Source organism: Seriola dumerili, unplaced genomic scaffold (genome assembly GCF_002260705.1).
Source record: "Seriola dumerili isolate Sdu_G_001 unplaced genomic scaffold, Sdu_1.0 BDQW01000189.1, whole genome shotgun sequence".
Lineage (NCBI taxonomy): Eukaryota > Metazoa > Chordata > Actinopteri > Carangiformes > Carangidae > Seriola > Seriola dumerili.
In genome coordinates, this window is record NW_019174444.1 from 2878886 (window position 1) to 2893471 (window position 14586).

Consider the following 14586-nt stretch of genomic DNA (forward strand, 5'->3'; position numbering starts at 1 on the left):
TTGAATTAAGATCAGACCATCGTCTGCTGCCTCCTCTCTATCTATCGTAGCCTTCGTTAGGACACTCCCAAGTTCAAATTGACCGGTTCAAAAATGCAGCAGCACAACATGACTGACAGTTTAAGAGTTGGCTGTGATTAGTTTTTCTCCTGTGAGGAATACAGTGTATGGTCTATCGCATTTTCAAAATAAAATAAAACTCATTCCACTGACTAAAAGCTGCTTCAAAGTAAGAGTCCTTCATAGAAATGTAGCTGTTACCAAAAGTACAATATTTGTCTTTAAGTGTAGTGGAGTAAAAGTCAGAAGTTTCCAAAAGAAAAGATACTCAAGTGAAGTACAGATACTCCAAAAATATAAGTACTCAAGTAAATGTACTTAGTTACTGTCCACCACTATATAATGTGGATTTCTTAGAACAATCATTCATATATTAGCAGTTTGAAGCCCACACCCATTGCTGGGGTCTGTGGGTACTTCTTCATGTTCAAAAGGATACAGACAGGACTGGAAATGAGATGTTCAGATTAGATGTGTGAGCATGTGTATAGTATTTGTTCATTCTAGAAATGCACACAACACGAGCAGCTAAAAAGTAGTAGCTGTGCCGTTTCAGTTGTTATCCTCAGTTCAAAAGGTAAAAACATGAAAAGGCGAACAAAGAGCAGAATCTTCACTTGATGTTTTCCCCATGCAAAACTTCATTTGAAGATCAAAAGAACAAGAATCTAGTTTTGTGTTTGCTTTGAAGTGTTAAGACATCTCAGGGAGTCTGATGTGCTCTTAAAAACACAAACACATTTTTCAACGAGGTGAAAAAACACCAAAAAACCCCCCAAAAAAGCAGCCTCTTTAAAGCTTAGTGACAGTATCTGATTGATTGGTTAGTGGACTGTGTTGTCATGCTATGCTGTGCAGTGTGCTGTGGCTGCTCCATGCAGTCAGATCAGATCTGCAGCCCCGCCCCCCCCCCGTGACGTCACACACCGCACTGAGCGTGCCAGTGCTCTGAACTGACAGAAAATGCCCGCATACGCTGGCACGTTATTGTCGCATGCGTGATAATCTGGCTACAGCAGAAACAGAGCGGCGATGAGGGGACTGATAATGCTGCAGCCAGCCGCCAGTGGAGCTGCTCTACTGAGTGTGCAGGGGAGGAAAGGAGGAGAAGTGTGATAAGATTGTTGATACATCTCTAGTGCTGACTGCTGGTAAAGCACATGGTTCTGAGGAACACATCTGAGCCACCGTACTTTTTACAAACTGTGCTTTTTTTCTTTTCAACTCAAATACAACTTCATATCACATTCAACAATCTGTGATCAAAGGGAGACTTACAGTAAATCACAGGGGAGTCTGGGATAACAGAAGCATGTCACCAGTGATAAATTTGAAAACACGTTGTTTTTTGTACTTCTTAGGCTTCCATCCACACTAGGGCTGAACACTGACACCACTCCCTTCTCCAGGGAAATCAGTGCAGGAACCCAGGATTTTTATCATGCGTGTCCTTGTGTATTTTTGCATTTGCATATAAACCTCATTACAGCTACCACACAGCTGATGTAGATAGTGGCATTTCACAGGTGGAGCTTTGAGAGCGGGAGACTGTCCTAATGTTACTCTACTTAACGTTACCTCACCTCAAGCCACTGGAACAACTCACCAAAATGGCTGCATGTGATGTGTGTGAATAGTTGGTATTGTCTTTTTTTCAACCTCAAAGACAATGTTGTTCTACTAAAGATACAACCACATACTATAACGTCATATAACATCAGTCCCTCTCTACTTGTGTTGTCCCCTCCAGCTTCAAATGGTCCGTCATTGTTCCTGTTCCCCAAACAACAAGGTCATTTTATACAGATATTCAAGATTCCAAGAGGATAAATTTTAATCGCCTGACTTTTCATCCAGCACTACCAGCAGGTCAGAGTTTTCCCTTCCCACGGATACACTTGTAGTGGCACAAAATTAAGCTAAAGCAGACAGAGGAATAACTAAACATAAGACAGACAGAGCAGAGAGCAGGAGAGTGGCAGGTAAATACAACTAAAATCACAGCTCAGTCTTTGTCTTTGTGTTTGGTAAACCTGGTAAATATTAGCTGCTCAACATCTGCATGTTAGCATTGGCAGTGTATGAGCATGTTAGCAAGCTGACAGTTGCATGTAGCTCAAAGCACCACTGCGGCTAAGCACAGCTGCTGCTAGCATGACTGTAGCCCCTTCATCTTGTGTAACCTACACGTGTGTACACTCTGAAGCTCAGTTTTGTCGTCTAATTTACTGTCAACACAGCCTGAGGCGCCCGGGAGAGAAATTTTGAGAGGTGACAATTCACCCTCAGTGCCACACCTTGCATGCCAGCACAACAGTGGCACTATAAATAAACTCCTCGTTGTTGTTGTTGTTGTTGTTGTTGTTGTTGAGGGCCAGAGCTTTATGCCATCAGCCAGAGTTTCCATGGACATGTAATGATGTCAAACTGATTGTTTCTGACATTACAGGCTGCATTATGTACACAAAATCTGACAGACTGACAGCAGCCGTGCTGTAAATCCCCTGGCACACACACACACACACACACGCGCGTGCACACACACAAAAATACATACACGCACGCACACATGTACACACACACACACACACACACGCGCGTGCACACACACAAAAATACATACACGCACGCACACATGTACACACACACACATACACACACACACATAAATCAGCACAGGTGTTAAAGCAGGAGAATGGGAGTGAGTGGAGGAGGAGGAGGAGGAGGGGGGCTTTAGGTTAAAACCATAATTATGGGCTTCGTGTTATTTTTAGACCTGCAGTCAGAGAGCTAACATGTTGAACAAAAACAATAACAGAAACTTCTACAGCACTTAAGCCACAGACAAACATGTACTCCTTACCTTCTATCCAAACCCATATGAGTAATGTCAGACCTGATTCATCAGCCTGGCATCACAGCCTAAGCCCACATACCAAAGCTGAGACTAAATAAAAGCCTGGAAATCAAAATTACCTTTGTTTGTGACCGTGGAGGGAACCCCCACTATCTCGTGATCCCTGCGCTATTGATATCTGTCAAAACAACATTTCAGAAGAACCAGTTTTTTAATTGTGCCTACACACATTCACACTCACCGGCCTAAACTGCTCAGCACACACGCGATGGCATACAACCAACAATGACTCACAGCTGTTACCTGACACTATCAAACATTGCGAAACAATAGCCGGGTTACCCTCCGAGTCACATACTGTCAGTCACTGTTTCCTCATATTTCATGCTAATCCTTTTCTCAGACAAACACGGGCAAGGAGCTAATGGCACGAGTGTGTTTGGACATGCTGAGCGGATGACCAGGCTGCATGTGACAGGAGATCTGTCACGCTCACTGTACATAAACCATCAGTGAGCACACAAACTGCCCTCCCCTCATAAGAACTCGGGTCAATATGATAAGGTGCTAGATAGGGGGCTACATTGCAGCAGGTGACGGGACAGCAGAGCACGGGTCAATGCCATTCACGAAACACGCTCAACCCACGATAAGAAAGGTCATGAAAACAGGCTTGTTATGCAAAATGCTATCTAAACATTGCATAAAACACAGAGGCGTCTGGTATTGTTAGCGTGATCCCTCACCTGTCTTAAAGATGAGGGATGTGCTCGTCACATGACGTGCATGTGTAGGTGTGAGGAATTCATTTTTCCATGTAGTAAATCTTGAGCCGCAGTGGCTTGACCGTGCGTGTCGCTCTGAAGCAGCTCACAATATAAACTACAGAGTATAAACAAGCTCCAGGGACTGAGCTTTGAGAGGTACTAGATTATCTTACGTTTGACAAACCTGCCACTTGAGACCGAAAATTTTAGACCTACGATCTTTCCTTTTTTCCTTTTCCGCGTGCAGTGACAAACACAGGTGTGCATTAAAACAAGAGGTACTGTGTTGTGGGTGTTTTTTGGCACCAACACTCTTTTCCAAACCAGGTCAAGTTCATTTACAGTTTATTCATAGGGCTTGTTTAGAAAGAACTGTGGTAGATCATTAAAATCAGTGACACAGGAAATATTTAAATAATTCAGGTAAGTAATACATTACAAGTCCAATACAAGTCCTGCATTAAAAATGGTTCTTAAGTGAAAAAGTATTAAAAATACAAGTATTAAATGCTGAAATTTGGCTCCTTTGAGTGAGTCATTAATATCATTAGATTATGTGAGCAGCATTTTACTGTTTTAATTGGTCAAGATGGAGCCAGTTTGAACTATTTACATGGTGTTGTGCAGTTTAATTAAATGTTTTGTATGTAAAATCTTAATTTTTAAAGTAATGAGTTACTTTAGCTGTCAAATAAATGTTGTGGAATAAACATTACAATATTTTCCTCTCAGAATAATATTTCAAATTGTGATTATTTTCTATTAATTGAACTCCAGGCCTGTATTTAGGGTCAATATGGCTTGAACGCACGATTATACCTCGTGTCTATGTAAAGTGAATCATATAACTTGATGCAGTAGCTTGTTGTTGAGGTCCTGCAGGGATCAGACCAGTCAGTCAGAGAACAGTCAACTTCTAAGTAAACTCTACAGCTGTTACTTTAGCGGTACACTTAATTACTTAATTACTTAATCACTTAATTACTCAATGACAGTGTTCTAATACTCAAGTCCAGGACTCGGACCCGAGTCCCTGTTTTCAGGATTTGTGACTGGACTCAGACTCGAGCGTTGATTGCATTCACACTTGGGAGTTGGAGAGACTTTTATTTGTTTCTTTTAGTGCCTGCGAGCGCATTTGTTTGTCCACTGTGTCACATGGTAAATAAACTCCCTTTAAAAGGTTGACAGCTGTGTCATTTGTGTTTAATATAGACCCCTTTTTATCTGTGTGTCTGGAGTCCATCTTGGAACTGGACTCAGACTCAACCTTGATGACTCGGACTGGGACTCCAGTAATGGGGACTCGAACTCGGACTCGACTCTGACTTTTCTTTGGTGACTTGGACTTGGACTTATTATTATTATTATTATTATTATTATTATGAAGCTTTATAAGCTTTTAAAATAAACATGCAGAGGTGGAGACAGTCTCTGAATAACCTCAGAGGGTGGGGCAGCCTGGATCTGGCCTCAGAGGAGAAAGTGAGAATAAAAAGGTCTGGTGGCTGGACACTAAGACGACACTGTTTATGTGTAACTGGACATGTAAAGACACCAATGGACTGAACACATAAACACATACAAATCTCTGGTCTTGGAAGTGGTTTTAATCCAGAGCAGGTTCTCTATCTTGAGATACTGAGGCAATAAAGTCATTGCTCTACAATCACCTATAATAACAACAATTTTACTTCAAAAAAATCATATGCTCCTTTTTAAAACATCCGCGCTGCACATTAAGCGTCTCTGAGCAACATTTTGTGTCATGTGCTGAGTCCCCTGGTGTCAAACGGCTCTAAATAACAGTCTGATCCTCGTGGCTTCAGACTTTTGCTTCCACACAAAGGGAGCTCCTGAAATAAAGAGATCCAGGGTTGTGATTGCAGCAGCAGCAGCAGCAGCAGCAGCAGGCCTCTCCACCAGTGCTCCATTCCCTCTCTCACACATGGACCACCTGGGTGATCTGTTTATGGAAGCCATCCCAGCTTCTGGCCCTGAGCACATTCGAGCTATTCATGCCTCTTTTTGTTTAAAGAAAGTCCATTTATAAAGTCTACTGCACAAGCAGTATGCAGATTAGAAACAGAGTGACTTGTCCAATCAGGCCAATGCTTTCAATCTGGACATAAGGCAGCTCGCTTCTATAACATAACCACCGGGACATTAAAGGCTTATTACACTGTTTTGGATTAACATGAATCCCTTTGGTGGATTACATATAAGAGAAATGTCCTAAATCTAAAGAAGTCTCATCAAATGATCCCCTGCTCCCAGAGCAACATGATGTTAACTTTGATTTACAAGAAAAAAAAGGAGGAGCAGGTATTACGTGTGAGTGTCGTGCGAGGCCAAAGTGTTTCCACAGGTTAATTTGTAGGGAGCAGCTCCCGCTGTTATCACGCACTGCAAAGCACTTTGTTTTGCTCCTACCGTGAAAAGTGTTTTCAAGCTAACCCAAACACAGTCTATAGTAACAGTGATATTATCTACCTGAGCACGCGGGGCCCACCTGCGGGGCTCTGACACAGCGAGGGAGATGTTTTACCTTGTCTGCACGAATGGGCCCGGAGCAGAGGAGGGAGGCGGGGTGGCGGGAGGGGGGGGGGGTTACGGGGGGGGTGTGGGAGGAAAAGACACAGAGAGGGGGCAGGGGTGGATTTTTACAAGCTAACACGCATGATGCTGTTTGGGCAGGTTGAGCCTGCAGACTCACTGACTTTTCATCAGCTAGTTTTTCTTTGCCTTAACGGCCACACTATAATTAATCAGATGTCTGGGTTGGATAGGCACGCAAGGGCTGGGTTCAAGACCTTTTGTTTGGATAGATGCCTGGTCAGGTGTGTAGCTGTATAAATAGTTACCGCCTGTTTTTCTCACAACGCCTTAGAGAGAAAGTTCAATTAGAGTGGTGTGGCAGCAACACATCTCCCGACATGAACGAGCTTCACTGTGAGGCAATTATGGTTTTTTATCTTTTTTAGCATAATTGGAGATCACTGGATTCTTGGCCCACACAATCCAATGACACATTATTCTATTTATACTTCTTCTAACCCCTCAGTGAACTTAACGCTCTCACCTCAGCACTATAACTGTAACCGACACTTTCTCCCACTGTGAAAGGTCATTTGACGGAGAAAAGCTTTTGGGATACGATCACTGCTGCTGCGTCAGCTAATCCTGCATTTCCCATCATTACCGAGGGGCTTACCCCCCCCTCCCCCTCCCCAGTGACCGGCGCCCATCCCAGTCAACGAGCAGGTGCTGCAGTTTCTTCCTGTAAACTTTTTGTAGCTCCCCTCCATCCACCTGGCTGCCCCGATGGCCAAACCTGTTCCTCTGGCATGCAGGGGGAGTTAACATATCTTAGACTGCGTACAATCAATGGCCGGATCCATTTCCAAATTCAACAGGAGAGTTTGGGGATGGTGCCAAAAATCACACCGAACACTTAGCTCCTGGCACATGGGTGGCATTCGAACCAAGTGCTGATGTGGCTGGAGTCATTTCATCTTTTATTTATTGTATCAACAAATCCATCGGAGAGAGTAAAATTATAAACATGGCCTGTGGACTTTTGTGTGTGACTCCATTTTTGATTTCTGTAAAGAGCAGTTGTATGACGTGTATGACACTCTTCACCTAGCTACTGCTACACGCTCGACATTGTGTTTCAATATTGACACAGCTTTGCTTGGTGTTGACGAGATCAGAGGAGTTAGCTACAATGGGTCATCTTCATTGTAATATAGAAATTTGTCGCCCAACTGCAACACAATGGGCTTTAATTGTTCCTGTATGACAGAGGCTATATATGATTATATACACAATACTTATTACCACAGTAAAAGTCATTGTTAGTTTTGTTATAATAATAAAAATATATAATAACACAGACCTGACCCTTTAATATGTAATAAAATGTTAATATTGTAAATTTAAACTTTTACAGATCATCAATATTGTCTGTGCAGTTTGCTTTGATTCGTTTCAGGTACATTAAACTCTGCCCATTATGTAACACAGTCAGACATATTCTACTGTCTAAGATTTTACACTATCTCATATGTTTTGTACCAGATGGGTGCTGTGCTGTGTCGTGCAGCCAGGCAGCTGCTGTTTGCTCCAGCGGATCAATGCCGGAGCGGAGGCAGGACACATTACAACCCCGCCGCCAGCTGGAGGAGATTAGGATACCCCCGCCCCCCCAATCAAACTTCCGATCCTTAATGATATTCATTTACGAATTATCACCAAATCAATATCTAATAGCACTCACTACAAACAGTAACATCTGCCCAGGAGGCCGTGTTTCTAATTGTCCTTGCAGTGAGTCATGTAAAGTCTACAGAGATTCTACATTTGATATTTGAGGGGGGATAAAAGAGTTTCTCCACTCTGGCGTCAGGAGCATCACAGGTCGCTTGATATGCAAACAGAGATGAGGTTAATATGTCTGTAATTATGATTAGTTTATAATCTATCATTTCTTTATGGTCCATTTGGAGCTTCGTCTCTGCACTACACTTTCATCGGATTCACGTGACTGTCTAACGGGCTGACGGTATGACACTATTGACCTCCAACATGGGGTTGTAGCCCAGAAACGTTTGAGAAACCTGGACATGCGCACTCACAAATGCAGTATATCTGCAGTCTAAGTTAACACTAAGGGAGAGCAGCAGTGATCCACATACTGAGGTGTTGAAATTACTGATGTGCCTGCTTTATAAATTACTGGCTTTGAACCTATCTCCATGTCTTTCTCTGGCTCGATCTGACTCAAGGTGTTTCCTACAAGCTAAGAAAGCCCCTGATCTGCAGCTTGCAGCTGGAGAACTGCTAAATAGCGACCTGGTTCTGATAGGGATTCAAATCTGGGTCTCAGAAGAATTAAAGGATCACTCCAGCAATTAAGCATTGCACTCCCATTGAGATGGCAGACATACGACAGATAGTGGAGGCCGAACTGTACAGAATTTAAGTCTCACTTCCTGAATTTTGTGATGTTATAACATAGCAGTTACCACTCTTAGCCACGCCCACCTGGACCCACCATCCAACCTTACAGGATTTGGTTTCTCTGAGTGTTTACCTGAAAGCTGCTATATTTTTATTGGATCACTCAGAAACCAGTCAGCCAATCAGAAGAGAGGCTCAGAGCCTCCTCTCTTCTGATTGGCTCACTGACCTGTTGTTACTAGAGCTCCAGAGAGAAGCCTGAGAGAGGAGATGTAAAACTACATTGAGATGGTTTTTGGTTCTTAAAACCACAAATATAGCACTGAATCCTACATTTACCATAATGCAATGCAATGGTGTCTTTTTTTTTATAAACTTTTGTTATCAACTCTAAACTTCTATTAAAATGAGGTTTTTGGCCCTAAGGCAGGAAAATGAAAAATGAGTTTAAGTATAGAGCGGGGATAGTTCTTTTAAAACTGTTAATTGTGGTACTGGTGAAAAAAGGGGGATCTAAATATAACCCACAGACTACTGTAATGCTGTCAATCAGTGAGGTGTTTGTTGGGGTTGTTTGTGGGACAATTCCTTGGTAACAGCTCAAATTCGGTGCTATGTTTGCAGTTCGAGCCCCCGAGCTAGATGTTCCACCTCTCAATCAAAAAAATAAGAGGGGCGTTTAAGGTTCAGACGGTGCAAAAATAGCGCTACGGAGCCCCGCGGTAGGTTGAGAGGCAGGCGAAGCATCTCGTGCAAACCACTATGCGTGAGTAGAGTGTTTGGATCCTATTTCAAGTTTAGACAGAAAAGGGCTGAACGGCTGCCAGGTAAACAGTGCAGCGCAGGTACTGATTTGGCTCTGTGTTTATGCTTACACAAAAACAGCCTACAGCGCTGCTGAATGGAGGTAGGTCCTATCAGCTGCAGCGATAAAGCGAGGTGTCTATGGCTGAGATCAATCATTGCTCCTTTTTCTTCTTTACCCCCCCACCCCCCACCCCACCCCCCACCCCCAAGCTCCCTCAACGCCTCCCAGCTCGGCGTGCGAGGGGACTCTAGCGTGTGAAGAGTTGAAATGGACGATAGCGGAAGATAGGGCAGGAATCAGGGCCGTGCTGCCTGCATGACGGAGCTTCACCGACAGACATGCACCAACAGTAACATCTTACAGACAGGATTACGGGGTGCACTAAGGCCGGGTGCGTCTACCCTTGTTGGGGTCGTGTTTAAGTTCCTGTAGACTGTAGACTACCATCTGATCTTAAGGTCTGCAAAATCTGTTCAAAGGCACTAGAGGGGTTCAGATGGGGCAATAAAAGAAGGCACTCATATAAGCACATCACGCACAGTCACATAAACTGATGCAGAGTTAGAAACCTGCTTTGAAGAAGAGATGTGAGTTTCAATGGGGCACCTCTTCTTTTAGGGTTTGGATTCATTTTTTTGCCCCCCAGAACTTTGTCTGACCAGAGGGCACTTTTGGTCTGGGAGGACCAGAGGGACACATGGATAAACTTAATGCACACTGCGGGGTCACAGAGCTACTTGGTTGAAAAGAGTGGCATTTGGGCCAAAGGAGCAAAGGTGCATATTAACCAGAGGGGCATCTGGAATACTTAGAAGGGCACCTGGGGGCCCAACTAGATGGCCCTCTTGGTGAGGGCCAATGGGGAACGAGCGAAGAACCTGGACTAACCAGAAGGTCACTTGTATCAGCCAAAGGAATCTTGGGGTCATGAGGGTCACTTGGGGCCAGTGGTGCTTTTGCCAACCAGAGGGGCACTTGGGTTTATCAGAGCTACACTTAAGATAAGTAGAGGGCCTGTGTACAGCCTATAGGGTTGATCACAGGGACCTGTGGGCTGACAGTATTGGATCAACAAACGCTCTGCTGAGAGGAGGGTATATCAGAGGGAAAACCTGGCGACTAAAGGAACTCTTTTGCCAATCAAAGGGGCATTTGGTCTGATTGGAGGGGCACTGATTTGCCGACCAGAGGTACCCTTGGTCTGATCACAGGGTCATTTGGATCAATCAGAGGAGCTCATTTGCAGACAAGAGGAAGAGACGGGCACTTTGGACTGACCAGATCTGGACTTATAGGAAAAATTTGCACTTGTTACAAGACCACACTTTAACGACTCCTCTGGCGTGAGGCAGAAATTACATGGAAGTTTCCAATTAGTGCACAGGGAAACTGTGGCGTAAGATTTTATAAGAGAGCAGAGCAGATGGGGCTGAAGCAGCCACCTCTCTTCTTTGCACGCCACGCCACTAGTTCGAAGTGTAGAAATAACATTGCATGTATAAAGGCAATAGATACAAAAGATACAGGGGGACCCAGAATTACATCACTGCTTTTGCACATAGTCACATGGTACTGGCAGTGCCAGGCTGCCTTTCACCTGTGCTTCACCTGTACTTCACCTCTTTCCTTAATTACTTTAATTACACTCTTGTTGGCTCCGTTTATTTATATGTATCTATTTTTTTCCCGTTGGTCTGGCAGGGTGTGAGCACCTCAGGTAAGAATGCAGGAGAACCCAAAATAGCAATGAGCGGCTGCCAACTGACTGCGGGATATACTGCTTCATTTTTATCAGATTTCATTTATTAATCGCTGACAAAGAAGCAGCAGAGATTTACGTTCTTCAAACCACGAGTATGAAACCCTCCGTGAGTCACTGCATGTGCTGTATTTGCGTCTGTGTGTGTGTATCAGGTATCTCGCCATACATTTTTTGATGCAGCGGTTGCCTAGGAGTGCATTCGATACGTAAAGTTCTTGCTTTTATGTATCAGAGCAGCTTCGTGGGAACTTTCTGTTTGTCGCCGGTAAGTGTTCAGGTGTGCCTCTGATTATATGGACTGGATGACCCCCCGCCATTTATCTTCCAAAACACAAAGGTATGATTCTGCAGCAGCGTAACAAAGCAGGCAGCAAACGTTTAGAGGGCCGCATTGTTGGGTAATTACAGTAATCACAGTTTGAAGAATAAACTAGATGGAATGTACGCGTCTTACTCTTCCATTTCGCTGGAGCACATGTGCAATCTCACACACTTTCACACCCACACCTGAGCAGACGCACAGCTGCAGACAAACATACACTCCCATACACAAACCCCAATACTGGTGCCTACTGTGCCGAGTGCAGGAATGAGAGGAATTGATGTGGAATGTCTGACTTTTTGAGGTGAGACACACCGCAGTACCTACTTGTGTGCCCCAGTGAAGCATGTCTACTATCAGCGGCCTCTGTCAGAGACTAAATCTGCTGCAGGGAATCTTGGGAATCTCAGCTACGCAGCGCCTCTTGTTGCTGTTCCTCCCTGTCACACACAGCCTGTACTTTGTTTATACAAAAAGACATAGGGGCTGGACACCCTTCACTCACAGAGAAGAAAGAAAACAAAGATGAGATACAGGTAAGAAGTCATCCAGAGACATGCAGACAAGGGTTAGCGTGTGAGCGCAGACCGCCACTGAGGTGGGGCTATTTTTGGAGCTGCGAAGGATTCACCCACTGAATTTACATTACTGGGATTCCATTCATGTCAGCACTTAAAAGAGATTTCTCCTGCTGCTCAAAGGAGACACTTGAAATCTCAGCAGGTGAGCTAAAACAACAAAGTGCCACTTTTAGACACGTTAACAGGTTATATAAGAGCAATGCGCTTCTCAAGTCTCAGTGTGGTGCCGGGCCGACTCCTCTGCCCTCGATGACCTTGCAATTAAGGCGATTTCATCACGTCACATATATTATCTTCCCATGTGAACCGGAAGGTAAAAGACGATCCCGACCTTCTCAGATGATGTGATGTTCAGAAATCAGTCTTAATCCAGAGATCCGGAGAGTGATGATAATGCAGCCCTTCACTGACACCTGTGGGGAAACTGTCTTTCCACTTCTGATTTCAAATTGCCATGTGGAAGATTAAAAAAAAAGGGAAAACAGGTGTGCTTGCCTTTCACACCAAATCACTTCAGCACAGGTGTGTGTGTGTGTGTGTGTGTGTAGCCATCTTGGCAGAGTACCTGAAATCAAATGCAACCTCATCACACTTCTGCAAAGAAAAACACACACACAGGCACACCTACCACCAGCCAAGCGGTGCAGGGCTCTCTTTGTGTCTTGTCAGGGTGCTGTACAGCAGCGGCGATAATGATAGCACACATGCCGCCGCTTCCCTCTCAGCTCTGGTTTTAGGCTCCCAGCAGTCGGCCTCCTGAGTTTCAACAAAAACATTTTGGTTTCGACTCTCCAGCTGCTGCAGCAACATCCCGGTGAGAGAGGGAGGCAGTTTCCAGGATCTAAATTCGATTAGAGGACGCCTGACGACCTTTGGTTTCCCTGACATCCTTTCTCCCATCACAGCAGACACTACAGAGTTTCTGATGTCAACACTGACCCCGGACTCGGAGATGTAGGAGCTGAGGTGGCGGACGATTGATACACAAGACTGGGGTTCATGTTCTCTCTCCTCTGTCTTTCCCTATAGCCACATTCTGGTTGTGGATTTTTGTGGACACATTTTTACACACATTAAAACCAGGGCCTTTATCCAGATGTGGCCACATGATGACACCTCTGTACTTAACAGATACACATAAACTGTTTTAATGTTGCCGCATGAAATTTAGCATTTTTGACAAAAACTAACTCAAGGTCCAACTATTTGCAGAGTTTTCAGCCATATCCGGTGGCTCTCAGCGGATGGAGTGTGTTGATTGGAGGTTGTTTGCTTTCCTCACAACAACCCCTTTAAATAGCTGATGTCAGCAGATCCATCTCCACGACAGCTGAGCGAACTCTGAACTGTGTGATATAGTTGAAAGCCTGACAAAAAACTGGTAAGTGGACCTTGAGTTTTGTCAAACCACTACATCTGAGTTCATGGTTTCCCACTCAGATTGAATGCTTCACATATGCATCCTCAGACGAACATGCTAACAGAGGGGCACGGCACTAATTGAGCCCAGTCACTGGACAGAATGAACATAAACTGACTGACTGAAACAACATCACTCACGACAATCACACACACAGTCTCGTTCCATTTCTACTGCATTATTTTCACCGACAAATCTGACAGATGACGCCGTTTTAAAAAAGGAGCCGTCATCAGGCCTTCCATTAACATGACTGGAAAAACAGACACACGCTTCGAGTCCATGTGCTCGTGATTAACCTACTTACCCTCCTAATTCTGTCGCCTTCACACATCCACACACACCCTCACGTGCACACACACACACACACACACACACACACACACACACACACACACACACACACACACACAAAGCTCAGGGTACAACCAGATCTTCAATCACACCTGTCATGTATGTGCAAGGTGGTAATTAGGTGATAAAATTTAAACATGTAGCCTACAGTAGGTAGACAAACCGCTCAGGATGCCAAACACAGACTTATATCTCAGTGCTATCAGGAACAGACTGGCAGGCAGTAGTGACCTTATCTTATATCCCATGGTATCATTATGAAATGCCTTTATTCCTACAGGGGCCTTTCATGTGGTTTTTAGTTCAGCATCATTCCCAAAATGTATTACAGGATCACTATAAATCTTCTCATAAGCACTGAGGTTTACATGTATGAGGGTGAGAGAGGAACACTCAGAACGCAGAAGTCCGAGCAGCCGAGAGGAGGAGGGAGGAGGAGGAGGAGGAGGAGGAGGAGGAGGAGGGGGAGTGCCAGAGAAGACAGTTTAATGATTATTACTGGCTCGGGGCCAAGCTCATAACTCATGTTAACTCTCCAGTGTCTCTCTGCATCTTCTTCATGCTGAAAGGTGTTGACAGGAGGAGAGTCAGCGGGACAAACAGATATTTGGTTTACAGGTGTCAGGGGCATCAGTTTACTTAGAACCTGTGAGTGTAGCTACAATGTTTCTGGCTTGATAGATACTTTTC